This window comes from Colobus angolensis, unplaced genomic scaffold, assembly GCF_000951035.1.
Source record: "Colobus angolensis palliatus isolate OR3802 unplaced genomic scaffold, Cang.pa_1.0 Scaffold15, whole genome shotgun sequence".
In the NCBI taxonomy this organism is placed as follows: Eukaryota; Metazoa; Chordata; class Mammalia; order Primates; family Cercopithecidae; genus Colobus; species Colobus angolensis.
In genome coordinates, this window is record NW_012114599.1 from 1,093,977 (window position 1) to 1,099,423 (window position 5,447).

Below are 5,447 nucleotides of genomic sequence, written 5' to 3' on the forward strand. Positions count from 1 at the left end.
CAGCCTGGGCTACATAGTGAGAACCCCATCTCTACAGTGAATTTTTTTTTTAATTAGTTCAGCATGGTGGCATGCACCTATAGTCCCAGCTACTCGGGAAGCTGAGGCAGAAGGACTAGTTGAACCTGGGAGATTGAAGCTGCAGTGAGCTATGATCATGCCACCACACTCAGAGACCCAGTCTCTTAAAAAAAAAAAAAAAAAAAGATTAACCAACTTGATTTTGCCAGACCCTGCAACAAAGGGAATTCAAAGACTTCAGCTGTCCATTGAGAAAGATCTGCTGCTTAAGTTCAAGTTCATGTCCTCCAGATGTTTCCCCCATCCTTCAGGGTCACTGCCTTCTTGTTGAACTTGAATCTGCCCTCAATTTATTAATGGATCTGGTTGGAGGCATCCGCTGTTTCCAAGAGCCTTTCTACAACCCACACTAAAGGACTAATGCTTTCCCCTACCTCACTCTACTCTCAAGGAATAGAAGCCCTGATGAAGAGCAAAGACAGAATCAAATGTACATGCAGAACATATGGTAACCATATAAGGGGATGATGTCAAAATTGTCAGCGTCCTTGCTATTCAGTAGCTTCTTCCTCTTTACCTCATCTAGATGGTATATAATGAAGAGTCACCTAGCGGTGCCTCCTGCCTCTAGAGTAAGATTCAAGGGAGGATATATAGGCTCCTCCGTAGGGTCAGGAGGATTTCAAAGGCTGTGTTGTCCCACCCAGCTACCAAAACAAGAGAGAAAATTGTGACCTGGAGTTGAAACTCCAGTGAGTAATAAAGAGGGGAAGTTTCCTAAAGCAGAAGTTCTCAATCTGGGGGGCTGACTGAGTGTGCCATGTACTGAATTTTGTGTCCTCCCAAAATTCAGACATTGAAGCCCTAATCCCCATTGTGGTTGTATTTGGAGGTGGGGCTTTGGGAGGTGATTAGGGTTAGATTAGTTCATGAAGGTGAAGCCCTCCTGATGGAATTAGTACGCATACAAGAAGAGACACAAGAGCTCTCTATCAATTACGCTAACTCTCCTCTCTCTCAGTTTCTCTCTCCACCATCTGGGATACTTCAGGAAGATGGCTGTCTGCAAACCAGGAAGAGGTCCCTCGAGTACTAAATCTGCTGGCATTTTTATCTTGGGCTTCCCAGCCTCTAGGACTGTGAGAAATCTTTGCTGTTTAAGCAATCCCATCTATGGTATTTTGTTATAGTAGCCCAAGCTGACTAAAACACTGTGGATACCTTGCATGTCTGGGAGGCTTGCACATCCTTGAACATTATAAGTACTATTTTTCCGAAAAGGGGCCATAATTCTCATCGGAGAGTCAAAAGACCAAATCTATGACTCCCAGAAGATTATATACCACTGACAGAATGGCCCTTGTGTTCTTATTCTGTAGGACCACAGGAAGCTTGAGGATTGGGGATCCTAGTCCTGGCCTTCATTCCCTACTTGCATAACCAACATCTAACAGTACTAACAAATATGATGAAATAAGAAAGGTTCAAGAGGATACACATATTTTCTTTGTCCAGTGTTGCTAATATCCACCTGAGAGCTTATTATCCATAATAAAATGTGGAATCCAGTCTGTACACCATGATCCTTAGCATGCACTTGTACTGTTTCCTATAAGCTTTTAATAATATCAACCTTAGATTCTAAGAAACCTAAATCACTGGGCCTAACACTAACACCGATTTTCTCCCCACTTCCCCTCCAGTATTATGATGTATTCCAAAGTCAAATATAATTTTTTGGTGACTCGTTGTGATTAATTTCTGTTCCACTGAGCCTATCAATAGAACAGGCAATGTAACTTTGGGGAAAAAAAAGGTAGTCTAACTTATTTTTGCATCATATAGACTGCACAGCAAAGGTCAAGGGACCAATATGGGTATTACTGGGGCACTGAGAGAAAACATTTTCAGAAGAGATCAAGAAAAATGTGACTCAACATGAATGAACCTTGAAAACATTATGCTAAGTGAAAGAAATCAAACATGAAAGACCACACATTGTATGATTCCATTTACATGAAATATCAAAAATATGCAAATCCAAAGAAACAAAAGTAGATGAGTGGTGGCCAGGGGATAAGGGAAAAGAGAGAGGGAAGTCACTGCTAATGGACATGGGCTCTCTTTTTGGGGTAATGAAAATATTTTGAAATTAGATAGTGGTAGTGGTGTACAACTCTGTGACTATACTAAAAACCACTGCGTTGTACATTTTTAAAGGCTGAATTTTATCATATATGAAATATATTTCAGTTTTTAAAAAGAAGAAAAAAGAAAAGATGTGATTCAAAAAGGATTCCTCACAGTTATGGCTCAATCACTTACTTGGCAATTGATTTGGGGGCACAGTCTTGAGACAGTTCTATGTATAGGTCCATGCTGCATAAACTCCCTGATTCCACCCCAGCCAATGGATATTATTTTACTGGCTTTTCTGTTTACAAAAACTATATACATATATATATATGAATATATACATACACAAACACATATATGTGTTCATATATATACACACACGTATATATACACACATATACATACACATATATACACACATATATATGTGTGTGTGTATATATATACTTTTTAAAATTCAGAAAATACAAGAAGATAAAGCTGGACACAGGGGTATATGTCTATAGACCCAGCTACTTGGGAGGCTGATGCAGAAGAACTGCTTGAGTTCAGGAGTTACAGCTTGGGTGACACCATAATTTTAAATAACAAACAACCACCAAAAAAACCCACAAAAACAAAAACAAAACAAAACAAAAAGTCCAAGAGGATATAAGGAATAAAATAACTTGAAAAGCCACCACCCAAAGAAGACTACTATTAACATTTTGGTGTATATTTTTCCAGGTTATTTTTCTATGCATATGTAACAGGGAAAATATTTTTGAAATATATTAATGTGATTTTCTCTGTTGCTCTTCCTTGTATGTTACCACCTCTCATTCTATATGAGGCATCCTTTTTTCTTAAAGCAGAAATACAAAGTGGAAAAACAGCCAGTATTCAGATTTTACTTCAAGAATAAGATTTTTGAGCCAACATTAAGAGTTATAAGTGCTTTGCAGATGCTGCTGCCCAGAACCCCCTGGCACCAGGTGTGGTCAACCCCACTGTGCTCTTTGACATTGCGGTCAATGGCAAATCCTTGGGCTGTGTCTCCTTTGAGCTGTTTGCAGACAAACTTCCAAAGACAGCAGAAACTTTTGTGCTCTGAGCACTGGAGAAAAAGGATTTGGTTATAAGGGTTTCTGCTTTCATGGAATTATTCCAGGGTTTCTGTGCCAGGGTGGTGACTTCACACACCATAATGGCACTGGCAGCAAGTCCATCTACAGGAGAAATTTGATGACGAGAACTTCATCCTGAAACATACAGGTCCTAGCCTCTTGTCCACGGCAACTGCTGGACCCAATACAAATGGTTTGCAGTTTTTAATCTACACTGCCAAGACTGAGTGGTTGGATGGCAACATGTGGTCTTGGAAAGCTGAAGGAGGGCATAAATTTCATGGAAGCCACGGAGTACTTTGGGTCCAAGAATGGCAAGACCAGAAAGAAGATCACCATTACTGACTATAGACAACTCTAATAAAGTTGACCTGTGTTTTATCATAACCACCAGACCATTCCTTTTGTAGCTCAGGAGAGCACCCCTCTACCCCATTTGCTTTGTAAAATCCTATAATCTTTGTGCTGTCACTGCAGTTCTTTGAGTTTCATATTTTTCTTATTCCCTTCCATGTCTAGCTGGATTACAGAGTTAAGTTTATGATTATCATATAAAAACTAAAAAAAAAATTCTGAAAGCTAAACTTTGAGAGCAGAGAAAATAATGTTTAAAATGACTTTATTTCCCATTTACATAAGAAAAGGCAGAACCAATCAACTAAATCATAGTTTTACTAAAAGCCAAGAGTAGAGAAGTCTCAAGATGTAGGAAATATACTGTGTCAGGAGGTTGTAGCTTTTGGCTCATGGGGTTATGGTGAAAAAGAAGGAAATGCAGAAAGGGGAACCAGATAGACACATATATCTGACTGCCACTTTCTGGACTGAATACCTGAAAGGGGAAATCATGCTAGAAAGATTAAGGGGTACATTAAAAGGCAAAGGAGCCTTTGCCTTACTCCCTTAAAGAAATGCCAGAGGAAACTGGATCTCAGGAAGATCCCAGGCCAGAATGGGGGTGGGGTTAGCAGTGACAAAACAGCAATGGGAGAAGCTAGACAGATGAGGCCGAATAGCAATCCTAAACTGGCTCCCAGCTACTTGGGAGAATGAGGCAGTGCAGTAGAAGGAACCCCTCCAGGGGAACCTCAAATTAGCCCAGACTGCGCACGGTGGCTCACACCTGTAATCCCAGCACTTTGGGAAGCCAAGGAGGGCAGATCACTTGAGGTCAGGAGTTTGAGACCAGCCTGGTCAACATGGTGAAACCCCATCCCTACTAAAAATACAAAATTAACCAGGCGTGGTGGTAGGTGCCTGTAATCCCATCTACTTGGGAGGCTGAGGCAGGAAAATCGCTTGAGCCCAAGAGGCGGAGGTGTCGCTCCAGCCCGGACAACAGAGTGAGACTCTGTCTCAAAAACTAAAAATAAAAATTAGCCCAGCCTCAGTTGGGAAGCAGCTAGTGCACATCGACCAGATTAGCCTCCCACTGTGAAAACCAGCTCTGCCTCCACCTCCCACCCCTCATCAACCCCCACCTCCCTGACTCCAGCGCCAGGAGGACTGGTAAGTAACCCCAGGCATAGAAGCCAGCTTGGGAAAGAGGAGGAGGAGGGGCGAGACAGCCTTGTTAGGGAATTGGATTTTGAATTGACTGAATATTTACCCAATAGATATCTTTTAAATCAAAATAGACTGTTAAATCAACAGAGATTATTTAATCTAGAGGAGACTCAGATAACTTTAATTAGAAGGGTAGGAGAAGATTAGATCAGTTAAGAAAAATAAAGAACCCATATGTCCTTGCTTCTGAGTAGATTAGTGAATAGTCTATGTTCCCACTACTGATCGTATAAATATTTTTAGCAAAATGAAATAAATGAAATGAATAAAAATTCATAAATATTTTTAGCATACACACTTCTGTAACTTGTTTTTCACTTTACAATATTATTTACTTTTTTTGTTTGTGTATATTGTCTTTCTCCCAACTAGGCTATAAATATCTGGAGGACTAGGACTGTGTTTTACCTTTCTTTGAATCTACCTCAGTGCTTGAGCACAAAGCAGACACTCCATATCACGGCCATGTAAAACATTTCTAGTTCTTTCTCTATTTCTCTATACACATGCAATTAAATGATAGCAACAACAGTAAAACAAAAACAAAACAAAAAAACCTTGAAGCAAGCAGAAGATAGTTTGGTAGAAAGGGCCAATGCAACAGGTACCCAGTTCTCA

At 40.2% G+C, this 5,447-nt stretch overlaps 1 pseudogene; it reads left to right on the forward strand.

Annotated features, from left to right (window-relative positions):
* The first annotated feature begins 1,894 nt into the window (after positions 1 to 1,894).
* LOC105507509 lies at positions 1,895 to 3,624 on the forward strand (annotated as a pseudogene).
* The last annotated feature ends 1,823 nt before the right edge of the window (positions 3,625 to 5,447 follow it).